Source organism: Lepidothrix coronata, unplaced genomic scaffold, assembly GCF_001604755.1.
Source record: "Lepidothrix coronata isolate B3197 unplaced genomic scaffold, Lepidothrix_coronata-1.0 Scaffold10, whole genome shotgun sequence".
Classification (NCBI taxonomy): Eukaryota; Metazoa; Chordata; class Aves; order Passeriformes; family Pipridae; genus Lepidothrix; species Lepidothrix coronata.
Genome location: NW_016690190.1, coordinates 6,524,115 through 6,540,009, shown reverse-complemented (window position 1 = coordinate 6,540,009; position 15,895 = coordinate 6,524,115).

The following is a 15,895-nucleotide window of genomic DNA, read 5'->3' as shown; positions in this document are numbered from 1 at the left end:
CCTCGCCTCTCGCCGCCCCGGGTGCGCGCACGGGGCACGCGCGTCCCGCGCCGCCGGCGGCCGCGCGCGGTCCCGCGGGAGGGGAAGGGGCGGGGGCGGAGGGGAGGGGCCCCCGCGCGGGCCCGCCCCGGAGCGCGCCGCGCACGCGCGGGAGGGGCCGCGGCAGCGGGGGGAAGCCCCTCGTGTCGCGGGGGTCTCGTCGGTCCCGGGGGTCCTGTCCCGGTGCTCCCCCTGGGAAGCCGCCCCGTCGTCGCCCTCCGCCCGCCCGGCCGCGTCTGCGTGGGTGGTGGTGCCACCGCTTCGCCGGTGCCGGGGGGAGCCCCCTGAGGAGCCCCTCGCGGCCCCCACAGCGCCCGGTTCGCTCTCTTCCCCGAGTGGCGTTTCTGGGTGTCACTGGGCTTTCCTTATCCAGGGTGACTTAGTCATTTCTTTTTGAGGTGTTTTTCCAAAGTGACTTGAATAATGGTGCTAGTTTTGGCTGCCCCGTTGATAACGGCCCTATTTTTAGCTTACCTGGTTAGAAACACGGTTGGAAAAGCCCTCTGAGTTCATCAAGTGCAACCTTTGCCTGAACAGCACCGTGCCCACTAAACCACAGCACTGAGTGCCATGTCCGCTTGTATTTGTGCCTCCACGCTTCCCTGAGCAGCCTGTCCCAAGCTTGCCCACTCTTTCAGTGAAGAAACTCTTCCTAATAGCCAGCCTAAAGCTCCCCTGGCACAGCTTGAGGCCATCTCCCCTTACCCTGTCGCTGGTTGCCTGGGCAAAGAGACTGATCGTCACCCTGCTACAACCTCCTGTCAGGTAGTTGTAGAGAGCAATTGGGTGTCCCCTGAACCTCCTTTTCTCCAGGCTAAACAACCCCAGCTCCCTCAGTCACTCCTCATCAGACTTTAGCTCCAGAACCGCCACAGGCTTCATTACCCTTCCCTGAACTCAGCAATGTCCTTCTTGTAGTGGGCAGGTGAATGGAAGGTTAAATCTGAACTCAATGGAAGGAGTTTCTGAGGAAAATGGATGTTAAAGAAACCTCCCGCTTCCTTGCAAGTTTGTTGCTCCTTGGAGTCTTTAGTGTTCTTAGGAGGAAAGCTAAGGCTTATTGTGGAGTTTTTCTGGGGCATGTAGGGACTGTGGGTTGTGCTAGCAGAGAACTGACAGGCAGGGCCTTTTCTGTTAGACTCTCTGCAGGCTTTCTTCATTTGTTATTGCCCTTCCTTATTCACAGCCAGAAGAGTTTGCAAACTTGCAACTTGGAGTCTGAGAAACTGTCTGTGTGCTTTCTATTACATTCATCAATAAATAACCTGACTAAGGGTAATAAACTTACTTTCAGGAACTCCTGTTTAGGTCCATGAACAATTTTGATGATTTCCTTAATGGGTAAAAAGGCAGTAGCCTTTCCAATCACTGGAAGTGGTGGGTGCTGAAGATCCAGAAGGCATAATGAGCAGTCAGGTTTTAGACAAGCATGTCAGTAGACTTGACTGATCATACAAAAAAGTGGAAGGCCACAGAACAAAAAGCAACTGGGTTTAAGTGATTTTGGGCGTAGAGCTCATTTTGCCTTTTCAGATCAGCAAAACCTGCACTGTAGCAAGGATTTCCTGAAGTTGGGAAACAAGCAGTGTAAAAGAGAATCTCTGTTTCAGATGAGCTGAAAGGTGTATTTCCAGTCTTTTCTGTTCACAGATAGCCCTGGAAATGTAAACTGATGCAAACAGGATCACCAGGATTAGAAGCTGTTCACAGACTCCTCCTAAAACAGAACTGCTATTCACAGTTCTCTAAGCAAGCACTTAGAGATGGCTTTGGGGGATCATGAAATGTTGCCATATGTCCCCTGTGTGTTGGGGGAAGATCCCAGAGTGAACTCTAGGGAGTATGAGCATTCAAATCCCACACACTTATGATTTTATTGGAAAAGTTTAGGGGGAACCTTCCTCCCTCTCATTGCCTAGCGTGTCACTAATGTTTTGTGACAGGAGATTGAGCAGGAACTGGCACTGTTTAACAATAGGAGACATGGTTATAGGGGAACGTGAAAAAAGGCACACACAGAAAGACAGGGGATATGAAAGCACCTAATCTGTATTTGGAGAAGAGTGGAGGTGATCATTTGGGAAACTGTGCTGGCATGCTGTCTCCTTTCAGAGATGCTACTGAACAGCATCATTTCAGTCTTGCCTCACAGGAAGAGAGTCCAGGGACAGCAATGGAAGTAACGTGCTCTTGGCATTAATGCATTCTGGGAAACAAACAGGGGGGCTATATGTACACTCACATATGTATGTACGCACGCACACACACACACACATAGAGCTACCTTGTCCTTGTTAGGAGAGACTTCGGGCACAGATTGCTTATCTGGCAGAACAGAGGAGGCTGCTTTCACTCCTGAGGCAAGACCTGTGCAGAGGTCTGTGTTTGCAGTGGACATCATGTTTCTTTGCAGCTCAGCTGGATAAAGGAGATGAAGACATAAGGGTCATAGACATCATACTGGCCAATCCAGCTTGAAGTCAGCACGTGTTCTTAAGGAAATATTAACTAAAAATAAAAAATAATCCTGATTTGGATGATTGGGGACGGGGCAAAACAGCCTGGAATTCTTGTGTCATGGTGCTTCGATGCCTACCAGAAGATGTGACTTTTACTGTGCAGAGTGGACCTTATGTATTCAATCACTGTTTCTGCACCTTTAATCTGCTTGACCAGCCTCATTAGCCTAATTTGTACTAATAATCTTTGTCATAAATTAAACAGAGACCTACACCTGTGTATTGGTAAGCTAAAAACAAGCAGGAGAATCAGAAAGAAACCTCTTTTCTGTGCGGGTGTGGTGACTGGTGGACAAAAACGGTAAGACCAGTCCTGACCTTCCAGGTTTTGACAGAGAGCATATGCCAAAGGAAAATGCAGCAGAATGCTTCTGTGCCTAACATGAGGGACTATGCGGGGACCTCCTTACAAAACTTCAAGAGTTAATAGAGTTGCATAATCCTCTGTAATAAGAAAATTCAGTGAAGACGGGGTATTGAGGACGAATCTGCCAGGATATCAGAAGAAACTGAATGTCTTCTTTTTCTTGGTAACCAAGAATTCTGCATAGCTGGAAAACGCCTCCTCTTTTATCCAGCCATCACTGTGCCCCTTTGATTATGCTGCCACAATACCTAGCATACATCATTTGCAAGGCTCTGCATATTAGTGAAGTACTGTTCTGTAGAAGGTGAATTGTAGGGCTGTAGCCATCACAAAAAGGGAAATATGGACACAGAGTGGTTAAATGATATATCCAAGGCCAAATCCAGCAGGAAGCTGGAGGGGGAGGATGCAAGGTGGGAGGAGGAGAGCGATGGGGCACTTGATGACACCGTGAACACACACAGCATGACAGATCTCTGATTTCAAACATCTATGGCATTTAGCCCAATCTTCAGGTCATTAAATGCTGCTGCTTTGCTCTTTAGGAGAGATGTTATCTGGAGGGAAACAATGGTGAAGATAAGGAAAACCTGAATTCTGTTAAAATTATTTTTGCCATAGATAATTTGATGGTATTGTATTTTTCAAAGTCCTGATTCTTTTCAGTCCATTCCAGAAAAAATAATAATGAATAATAATGGATTAATTATGTTCTTATAGAATAAAGTGCTTCCCTTATCCACTTAGCAAGGTGCTTGGGCATTGCACAGACAATTACAAATAAAGTGCATCAGTAGTAATTAAAATAAGCATGCATTATAAAACCAAAACAAAATGCAAATGAGTCAAGCCCCAGGATTTAATGGAAAGGTCTAATACTACATGATTTAATTTTATATTTATTTAGCTATTTAATTCAGTCAGAGTAGAGTGAATCCACAAATAAGGGTATTCTAATAAGCATACATGATAGGGAAAGTAGTAACAGCTTTAGGTGTTTCATCTGCAGAAAAAAAATTTCACTGCAGTGTTCCTGTAACATTTTCTGAGAGGTCCCAATCCCACTTTAATTTGCAACAGCTCACTGAAACTTGATGCAAACAAATCATTCCAGCCTTTCCACAGGTAGAGACTTCACGTGGTTTTCCATTTGAAATTCTCTTTGAGGCATTCCCTTCCTCTCCATTACACTCTAATTCTTCCTGGACAGGAGGTCATCACAGCAAATCCAGGCAATCTTCTCATTTCTTGTATTTGACCCCGTTCTCCTCCCCCTTCCATGCCCCAGCCTTGCAAGGTAACAACTTACCCCTTCTAATTTAGCATCAAAAGTGCTACTGGTAGGAGATGCAGGGCATATAGCTTGGGTTTCCACTTATGATTTTGTGGCCTCATTATAAACTTATGAGCTTATGGTAAGGTTTTTTTATACTTCTATAAGACCTGTATTTCTCTTGTTTGGGTTTGTTTGGTTTTGTGGTTTTTTTGAGAAGGAGAATTTAGGAAGGTGTGTACAAGCACACCTTAGTACAACAAAGATTATTGCTGTTTAAGGTCAAGTCCTTGGTACTCAAAGAAAGGCACATTTAATGTTGCCCATCCCACCCTAATTAACCTAATGTTTTCTCCTCTTCCTCCTATCTCTCAAAACCATGTGAGAAATTCGAGTGAAATACCCACAGCCAGATCTATTCTCATCCAGTTATTAAGGAGTATGCCTAAGGAAGCATAACACATGTCATATAAAACTCCACAGAATTAGGGTAAAAGACAGGAGGTAAGAGATGCAAGAATCATGGTTCTATGTTGCCGTCCTCCATTCTGATTTCTGGGGAAGACAAGGCCTTTTCAGCCCCACCTGGAAGTCAGCAGCTGCTTGAGTAAAGATTCTCAGAACTGCTTGCAAACAGCCTGCAGACCAAAAAAATTCTGCAGGAATTAGATGAATGATTTCAAAACAGAGGATAGAATCAAGACAATCACAATGTACTCATGCATAATTCATGGTGGAGGGGTAAAAAAAGTGCATCTCCCGAATGCTTCTTTCACTCAGCCTTCTTTCACTTGAGGCCTCATCCAAAACTATTCAGATCAATGAGAGATGTTTCACCATCTTGAGCCTAAGCCATGTCACTATCTGCTTACACCTGTTAAACAGATGGATAAGATGAAGCTAACACGAGTGAAGCGTGTTGCCCACAATCACACAAGACACCACAATGGGTGAGCACTGAGTAAAGGTCCTATGGCACCTTCTACCTCAGTTCAGCACCTAAAAGCCAAGTGTTATGGTCTGCAGCCCTGATATGTGCAACGAGGTAAAATCTCTCTCTCATGCTGGGGCTTTTGAATTGTTAATTCATACTGATACCATAAAACCAGAAGCAACTGGAAAACACATCAGTTTATAAATCAAACATAAAGAGCAAAACATAAGGACAAATACTTCAGTTTCTTTCAATTTTTGTTGTTTTTCTTTTCAGCTGAGTACAGCTGAGCTGCCATATAAATATTTAAAACAGCTGCTCATCAGGAAAAAGGTACAAAATCTGTATTGTAGCCTTAGCTGTGTGGTTCTGACACATTTTAAAGTCTTGACTGTATTTGAACTGTGCTATTGCAGCCTTGTGTTATTTACTGCAAATTAAAAGGAATCAAGATCCCTCTTCAGAATGCTCTTCTCCTTTTCATGTTGCTAAATGTTGCATTGCCTCCTGTCTTTTCCATGAAATTAAGCTTTGACCACTTAATTGATTAATTCTAGAGAGCAAAAGCTACATAGAGACATTTTCTTCAGAGTCAATCAGGTTTTTGTTTGAGCTGACAGTTGTTCAGTCTTTTGTAAATACTGCAGTTAAATGAAAAAAAACCCCTGAATATGAGCTTGTTTCTCCAAATATTATCTGACTGGTTCTTCTGAATTACATGGAGATTTTCAGATGGGACAAGTTTGTGTGATTCGACCTTGCATAAGATACACTGGAAAAAAATAAGAAGAAATGGAATAATGTTAAATCTAAACTCATACCCCTACTAGCAGCCTTTTCTGCAATGCCAGAAATCAAATACTGTCAAGAAAACTAAAAACATGCATGAACAGTATACATTTCAGCTTGGGATACAATACAGCACTTTTCTGATGAGTTGCTGTTTAAAATGTTTATATGTCAGCTTAGCTGTGTTCCCTTGAAAAGAAAAAAAGACCATTGACAGAATAGGAAGTATTTGTCCTTACCACATCTCAGTTTTTTATGTTTGACATATAGAACAAGATATTTTCCCTTTGCTTCTAATTTTGTGCTATGAGTAAGTATAAATTAACAATTCAACAGTCCCAACACAAGCAAGAAAATTCACCTTGTTGCAGAATTCAGTTTAAAGAAGTTTAAAGACTGCAGACCATAACACCTGGCTTTTAAGTGCAGGACTAAGGATGAAAATACCAGAGGACTCCTCCTGCCTTCCCACAGTCCTCATCTGAAGCTGAGAGAGCACTTTCTGATTACAGACCCTCAGTGGTGTCCTGCTTCACCTTGACAGTGTGGCTTGTTTGGTCTCTGCTCCTGTTTCATAACAAGGGTAAGCAGATGCTGACTTCTCAGGGAAATTAAAGCCAGGACAAATCAATAAAGCATCTGGCCTGATGTGCTACATACTGTATAATCTCAGGTAACTTGGAATATGAGTTTAAGAAAAATGTATCTCCAGAAGTGCCTCTGGTACCACTGGGAAGATAGGAAAAAGCAGAGAACTTGTCTCATTCCTTGATATTTTGTCATCATAGTTAATCTGTGTCATTGTTGACAAGTTGGGATATTTTTCTTATATGAATTTATCCCTTTTACTTTCCAGACATGAGTGTTTATGGTGTTCTCCACCCAGGTAAAGAGCTCCTTAGTCCTAAAGCTTTTCTCTGCTTGAAAGTGACTGATCGGATCACCTGATGATAATATTTTTAGCAAGCTAAACAGACTGAACTCTTTAAATAATGTAATTTTCTAAAAACTTCATTTTTTTTTTGGCTTTTGAGGTAATCTTTAAGACTTGCTGATACACAGCATGGTCCAACTAGAAGCAGGCCAAATATTTGCTGAAGAGGTCGCTGCTGAGATATGCTCCTCTCTCATGTTGCTCATTATTTATGGGGTCAGGCTTCTGCTCAGGTCAACCTTTGTCTTCAAATCTGCTTACAGACAGGATCCTTTCTGCTCAGACACAGTGACTTGTGAAAAATATTTCTGTGTTCTATTTTGGTGTCTGAAACAATTTCAAGGAGCAAATGAAGAGACAAAAAGGATCCTGCGACTCAAGACCAACAGAACTTGCTCCAGACTTTTCTTTGAGGAACACAGCAGAATTGTTTCACACAGCCACCACCATCAATGTCGCTGCAACTGACTCCACACAGTAGAATCTCTGTTTACACAGCCTCTTGCAAAGAACACAAAAGACCCCTCTGTTTTGGGAGGCCCAGATGTAAAGAGCAGAATATAAGTGAAATGGTGGCAAATCACAGGTCTAGTTTTTATGTTGCATGCATTAGCTTAACATAACGTTAAGCTCTGGGTGCAAGCAATTCTGTCTTCTAAATTTCTTCACAACTGATGGGATTTTGGCAATGGTTGAAGCCAATCTGGTGACAAGGCAAGCAGCTGAAAGCTTACCTTGGCCAGAGAGAAATTCCCCACTGACTGCTGGCTACCTTATTTCCCCATCTCCCAAGTAAAAGCAGCCTAGCAGACCTTTTCAGATAGTGAGCAGAAGTATCTTCCCAATCAACACTACACTCATTTTTAAAAGAGAGAAAAAGGAAAAAAAAAAATCCCAACAGCTCACAGCAGCACTGCTTTGTTGTTCCATCCCTTGCAGAGATAACGTTCAGTTCTTCGTTCCCTCTGCAGCACTGTCTGCAGTGCTCACCTTGGGAAGGTGGAGAGAGAGAGAGAGAGAGAGAGAGAGAGAGAGCAAAGGATAAGGGGTCTTGTCCGGGAGGGAGGGAGGGCTTAGGAGCCAGAAGCAGCAACAGTGGCTGGATGGTGGGGAGTGAAAACCGATGTGAATTGGGAATCATGAGGCACAGGGAGACTGGTGAGAAGTGACAGAGGGCAGGGGACTGAGGATGCACAGGCGGTTGGTTGCTGGGGTGGGCAGAACTGGGGAGGGCTGATGTTTGGTCTGCAGGCAAGGCTGGTGTGGAAGTTGTGGGAGAGAAAGGAATGTGCAGAAGGAGGCAGAAAAGTATCTGAAAAATGCTCTCAGTAAACTGAAAAGAATGGCTGAGTATTTGTTATACAGACATGCTCTAAGTGTGGTCAAAAGGAAGACTCAAAACTTGAAAGTTAGGTTGAAATCTACTTTGTAGGACTTAAGGAGCATATAAATAACAACAATAAGATGCATAGGAAAGAAAATTACACTGGAAGCAGCACAAAATTATACTTTCCCCAAATATGCTTCCAGCCAGACTTCCTGAGCCAGAGGTGATACCCTTGCATTAAAACAAAAACCCTCGGTAGTTTTCTATCGGTTTGTCTGGTCTCATCTTGAATCTATCTGAATTTTTAACATTTACATCATCTGGTAACAAGGAGCATGAGATCTTTGCTCCAACTGTACTTAGCTGCTACCTTACTCTCTCTGAGGAGCAAGGGCAGCATCACGTACCTGAACAAGGGGTCAAGGCCACATGAGCAAACAGAATCCTCCCTCCAAAGATGTCACTGTGCAGGGGCACACAGGTACCTGGCATTTGGTCAAAGGATACCAGCAGTCTTTCCATTGACTGTCTTAGTTTCAGGTCTCCGTCCTTAAAGGAGCCAGAGCTATTTGCTGATGTCTTAAGTTATGATTTGTTTAAAAGCTTCCCATCTGTTCAGGCTCGTACTCTGTTTCACATTGAAATTACTGCTGGATGGATGTTGTAGAGTGATGATTTTGGAAACATTCTCATTGGGTTTTAATTTCTTATGTGATGTTTTGTGATTTTTTTTACAGATATCAGCACAAAAAGGCAAAGCAAAACCAACTGTGATAGAACATATAAAACAGCGTGAGCTGCCTACAGATAAATAAAAACTGTCCAAAGTAATAGAGACCAATATGAATCATGACCAATAAGCATATTTGTAATAATAAACATGTCATCTGTGTCAGATAAACAAATCACAAATATTAAAGATAACAAACAGATTATAAATAGAGAGACATCTCAAATTAGGATCATGTTTCTCAGTCCTAGTAGATATGAATTAGCAGCCATATCTGCCAAAATAAATCTGTCAGTCTCTCAGAGGTCATCATATCTAAAAAAAAAATAAAAAATACTAATAAAAAAATAAAAAGAAGGAGATTACAGAGAAGGAGAGGGCAGACAACCATTATTTTTTTTTTTACTTCCACTAGTATGACATAGTTTAGAGAGATCAGGCTGCATTAGTGCTACTAAAGATGATATAAGCATGACAATGATAAGAAAAAACTGGAGGCAGAGTTGAAGGAGAGGCTTCCCCTGGTGGCTGCAGTTCTAACCCCAAACCTATAAGCTGCTGAGGCCTCATTTTGAAATCAGTGAGTTCAAGCCAAGCACAAAAGTCTGTCTAGCAGGAGCATCAGCTGGCAGTTTGCATTTACCTCCTTCTGCCAATCTTTCAGATGCAGATAACATTTTATTGATATGGCATGATTTTTGATGTCATGAAAAAAACGTGATAGAGTTTTTATTCTTTGATTCCGATGGTCGTAGAATGAAGCCAGTCAGTTTAAAAAGTGAACTAAAGTTAATTTTCAGGAGGAGATTAATAAAACAAGCTGTTCTTAATGCAAGCCTGGCACTAGTTTGTCATGCACAGTGGATATACTATCCTGAGCCTCTGGAAAGGGAGAGGCTGAGGCATTGCAGCAAGAGGAATTCTTCCATAACATGTATTCTGTGTTTCACAGCATAAATTTCAAGACATAAACAGTATTATGCCAAACTGAACAAAACAGGCCCATAAAATACCAAATGTGACTGAAACAATACTGGGTTTGGCATTAATTTTTTGTATTTCCTTCCCTTCTGTGAAGGTAATGGTGCATACTCAAGGCCAAGATCCTGCTGCCTATATTCAAAGAGGGAATGGAGGAACTCATAATGTGATAGTCTTCCTGTCCTGGCTGAGTCTCCAAAGAGGAGAAGGAGCAAAAACTACCTCATCAGTGCTAGTGCTGGTTCAGATAGACCCAGGGAATTACTGTGAGGGGAGCCCAGGTGGAGATGTTCTGGCATCTGCTGGCAATTTTACCAGCCAACATGCTAATTAAACCTCTTCATCCTTGCTGGCACTTCCAGTGGTGTCACTGCTGCTTCAGGTGAACTGGTAGCTAGCCCTGATTGGAACTTGTCCTGCTTAAACAGCTATGCTGTAGCCAGCAGACTGTTTGTTCAGTGGGCTCCTGAAAGATGAAAACACTCTTTTATGGCTGAGGGTCAATCTGTATGGAGCTAAAGGCAAGGGTTCACTGCATGGTTTCAAAGTCAGAGAGTGAATTCAGCTGCAGCAAAGACTTTACCCTGCATGATGTCTACAATACTCTTCTAGTGGTTCTGAGTGAATATGCAGTACTTTGCAGTGATAGAGACAAGGTGCAATGTCGTGCCATAGTTTGCATGACTATCAGGAATATTGTCAAGAGGATGGGGCCAGACTGTCTTTGGTTGTTCTCAGCAACAGGACAAGGGGCGCCAGGCACAAACTGAAACACAGGAAGTTCTATCTGAATGTGAGGAAAAATTTATTTACTTTGAGGTGACAGAGAACCAGAACAGGATGCCCAGAGAGGCTGTGAAGTCTCTGAGATACTAAAAACTCATCTGGATGTGATCCTGTGCAATCTGCTCTAAGTGAACCTGCTTTATCAGTGGGGCTGGGCTAGATGATATCCAGAGGTCATCAACTCTGTGAATAAAGCCCAAAATAAAGTCAGGAGCTCTCAACTGTAAATACCAGACAGCATAATAAGAGGTAGGTGCTAACCTACTCTCCACTGGAGCTACTGCCATCACAGTTTGAATTTTAAGGGATATTCTTGTAGCTGGTTTATATTTTCATTTGCCTTCTGATAAGCCCTACATACTCATTTTGAGATACATCCAAAAATCCTTCTCTTCCTTTACATTTATATATTTGGATCCTTTCAGATATTTTTTCCCACATGCAGCAGCTGTTCTGTGAAGGTCCTGAGTCCTTTGACTCTCTTCCTTACAAGCCAGTTTCTTGTTCCTAATGCTGTTGGACTTACCTGTCCTGGTCATCTCTGTGTTTAGCCTATTCCCCTGCATGCCGGAAAGGTCAAGTCCCCCATTTTAAAGGCAGAAGTACCCCAAGGCTTTGCAGGCAGAGGACACTGGTGCCGTCTCACCATTCCGAGCAGGAGGCAGCTTGTCTTCAGCAATCCAGCTCAGCACCTCTGCCTTGCAGCAAAATACTTGGAAAAAAATAGACAGAGGCCTCCTCAAACAAACTTACAGGATTTCTGAGCTCAACCCTGATTCTCTGCACTCAACGGGAAATTCAAGGTCATATTCACGTTCTGTGTAGTTCTGAGAACACATCTTTTGTTGTTGATTGAACAAAGCCTCTCAGCCTGAGCTGAGCTGAGAGGTTAGGAGCTTGGCCGTGGTCCTGTCTTCCTTCCTGATGAAAATCCTTGGTTCCTGGCTCATGTTAGTGGATGAAGTCCCCATTGAAATGGATGTAGTGACTTTTTTGTCACAAATCGGTTATTTGCCAAAATAAACATTTAGTCAATGCAAAATTATTTGTGAATTTGAGATGCACTCACTGAACATTTTGGAGGTTTAAAACAATGAGGACAACATTATAGGAATGACAAAGTGCTTCTTTTTGAGGCATTTTTGTTTGCATGTCCTAGATGAAGTCATGAGATGGTGGGAACAGAGTGGAATCCTACACCATCAGGTGTCTTTCTGTCTTTCTGCTAAACAGTTCCTGGTCAGGATGCTCTCATGGACCATGACAGAATGATGTCATATGTTGTCCTCATTATAACCCATTTCTCAGGGAAGAGGCTTTCCATTGGCACACAAGGCACATCCCTTTCCTGCTCTCCAGTTTGCATGAAACTTCCCAGACTTGTGAGGTTTGAGGGTGGGGTTTGTGTTTGTTTTTGTTTTGTTTTTTTTTTTCCCTAAGCCCTTTGTCTTCTCCCAGGAACAGAAAAAAAATTAAGCCTAGAGTAGTTACCTATAGATGCTTAACCTCACTATTTTTTTAAAAATTAGCTATGCAGTTTAACTAGCATGTAGAAGTACTGATAGAAGTATTTAATAAATAAATGCATAGGTTTTATTATAAAACAATGACAAAGATGCTGTTAAAATAGATGCTGTGTTGCAAACCGTATTATTTTGGCCTGTTCACATCTCTCTAAAATGGAGGGGGAATTAAAGGCTAAAGTAGAAGGTATATATCCTACTGCTTTGTAAATGAAAAGAAAGATTATATCTGTAAGTCTTAGAAGTAGAATTAAGTAGGGACCTGATGTTATAATGCAGACGCAAAATAAATTCATGTTTCTAGAGAAAAATGTAGTGAAATTAGCATGGCACCTTGGCATAGAGCTATTACAAGGCAGTTAATATGGCATAATTTTAAGGACCACCAGGAAATTTGGCCTGCAGCACAGAGGAATTATAATAGCCTGCTATAGTAAGCTTTGAAGTGAAATTGCTTCATGTGAATACTGCAGAGCATTAGCAAGCATCTGAAAGATTGAAATGCAGAGGTAATAGCTTCACTGGAAATGTTTAACATGTATTTTACTGCTCATTCAGAAACAAAATATTGCAGGTAGGAATTTCAAGTTTTTACTAAATTTTGATTTGAGTAGAAACTGGGAAAAAAAAAATCTCTGAAGGTAATGCTTAGGCTCTTCTATGAATCTAGTCCTTTGCTTTTATTGCACATACTTGGAAAAAAATTACAGAACTAAAGTTAGTTCCAAACAAATAAATAGCAAATAATTTACCCTAAAACTATGGAGTTTTTATTATTTACCAAATACACTAAAAACAGTGCTTTGGGGGTGACTTTGCAAAAAAAGCAGAGTTTAATTTTTTGGTTCAACAACTGAATCAAATAATGAATTATTCACACAAGCCATTTGAATACCCACTTAAATCCATTGACAGCAAAGAGTTTGGATGAACTTCTCACAGGGGTGAGCCTTATTCCCAGGGACTATTGATTTCTATTATTTGGCTTTTATGTTTGAAAAGATGAAAAATTGTTTCCAGCTTAAAACTAACTCTGCAGGAACAAGCTTTTATTAAAGTGCAAATTTCATTTAAGTGCAAATGTTTCTTTACCACATATTACTTCATTTTCTGAAATATGTTTCTAGGAAGCAATGTCAAAAGTACAATTAAATGGTGCAGGACTGAGTCCTAATTGATGGTGACAATAATGAAAATGAATTATTTCATGAAAGCTTTTTTCTTTTTTCTCCTGCTTGCTTTCACCTCTCATTATTCTGTTTGGAAGCAGAGTGTCCTAAAATGTATTGAGTGTCCTGCTGTCACTATTTTACACAAGCATTTGTCAGTAGGTTCTTAATACACACTAATATTTTCAGTAGGCTTTTAATAGAACATCTTTCTCTCTCTCTCCAGTTATATTTAATTCTAATCTTTAATGTAGGGTCTTGCATCTCTTTTCATGCTTCTCTTTTTATTAACTTTCCAAATATATTCATAAATCCCCTAATTTGTATCCAGCAATGACTTATGTCTTGAAGCATTAACATGTACATTTAAAAACATGGAAGCTAATGTAGGAAACTGATAAAATACTAATAAAGTTCCTGGTTTAAATGTACGTGATTTGAAAAATATTAATTTTTAAAAGAGCTATTTTTATAAAAAGGAAGAAATGTTCTTACAAATTCCATATTTTTTTCTTCTTCTTTTAGGAGTTAAAAGTTCAGAAGAATTAAAAAAAAACAAGTCATGTCCAAAGCTGGATAGGGAGTGAAGTGAATTTTCAACAGAATGTTGTCACTTATTTGAGCTTTTCAGAATGGCAAAAAAAAAAAAATTAATCTTCAGGTTTTTTGGAAAAAACATCTAATATTTAACACCCACACTGTGCTAAAGGAACTTAATGGATGTGGTCAGAATCAGAAGAATGACATTCATGATGACTCACTAACATAGTAGCAGGGAGTTGTAGCTGGCTACCTCCTCCTTGGGTTAGTGTTCACATGGCAGAGGGGAATTAGTTCATGGCAACTCCCAGCTTCGTTATAGCAAAAAAAGAATGGCCAGCAATGGGGTTCGTGGCTGCAATAAAGGGGAGAAGGGTTGGATAGCTGGGCTTTAGTTTAAATATGAAACAGTAACTGAGATTGCATGGCAAATGCAATGGGTGTCTTAGAATGTTGCTGATTCTGTGAATCTCGTGTGTGTTGACTTTCAAGTTAAATAAGTGATTTGGGCCTGTTGGGAGCATGGATAAGTGGTCCTTAGAATACTTGTTGCTTTTCTCTTACGGCCATGGCTGTTCTTAATATTTCCCCCTTTCATTTATTTTTTTTTAAAGGCCTAGTATGGAAGGTTTGATCTCTTGCCAGGTAGCCTAGCGGGAATACTCTGTTCAGTTATGCAAGAAGCATGGATTTGATCCCTAACTCCCATTACCATGCTCTTAGGGATACACGGTTACGAAAATAAAAGCATTAGCCTGCAGCCATCCTGCTGTGTGCTGTGCTCTCGTCAGATCTCACGTGTTCAGCGAGGTCAGCCCTGCTCAGGACTCTCAGAGTTGGGGATGCTGTAGAAGTGTGGAAAGGAGACACACAGTAAAAAAGAATGTGCATGAAACACTGTCCTCACCTGGGCTTCTCTCCATGGACTTTCTACTCTTTGTTTTCTATTTTCTGTTACCTTCTTTTCCCTGACATGTACCATTATTTCATAAACATGCTTTTTTCTTGTTTGTTTGTTTGTTTGTTTTAAGTCTACAAAGGCAATTACTGTGAGTATGCAAAACTGTATGGATGCAAGGTTAAGAATGGCATTTGGGAATTCATAGCTAAGAGTCTTCCCAATGACACTCAGGATGGAGACCTTTGCTATCCAGCCTTGCCCTACTGACCAGTTCAACGTGCAGCAATGTGAGACACTAGTTCAGTGCAGCTGCACAAAGAGGTACCATTTTAGCCTATGACAGTAATACAAGAATCATTTTGATACTCACGTGTGCACCGAAGAAGTTGTATTTTTATTGTTTATCGTGGGTGGGGGTTTCCAGCACTGCCTGAGAGCTGCAGCCTGAGCCCTCTGTGAAACACTGCGGCACGCTGTGCCCTGGAGAACTTACAGTTTGATGGGCAGTGCAGGCACAAGGGGTCAGAAGGGCTCTGGCACTCACGAGGAATAAGAAATGTGATGCTGGCAAGTGATGTTTAAAGCTGTGATTCCAAGGCTGAAGAGGCTTGGATGATAGGGAAGAAAGTATAGAAGCAGAAAGGCTTGAGCCTGACAGAGTTCAAGAAGCATTGGGACAATACTTTTGGGCACATGGAGTGGCTCTTGGGGAGGATCTTGTGCAGGGCCAGGAGTTGGGTTCAATGATCCTAATGGGTCCCTTCTACAGAATCATATTCTATGATTCTCTGACTTTGACAAGAATGGCAGAGAAGGAAGAGGGGGACAGATATGGTGCTTCTATCAACTTCAGGCTCTAGCTGGGTCCACTCCACTGCATTTTATCGCAAAGCCCCACTTCTAAGGGAAGAGGAAAGTCACGAGTTTGTGGGGAAGTGTGTGGGACGAATGTCTCCAGAAATCTGAGTCATAAGAAAATTTGAGCAGAAGGAAAGGTGGCTGCACTTGGCCTTTATTTTATCCCCTTGCAGTAAGAACACCTCAGAGGTAATACAGATATTAATGTTATATGTAGAGCATCTA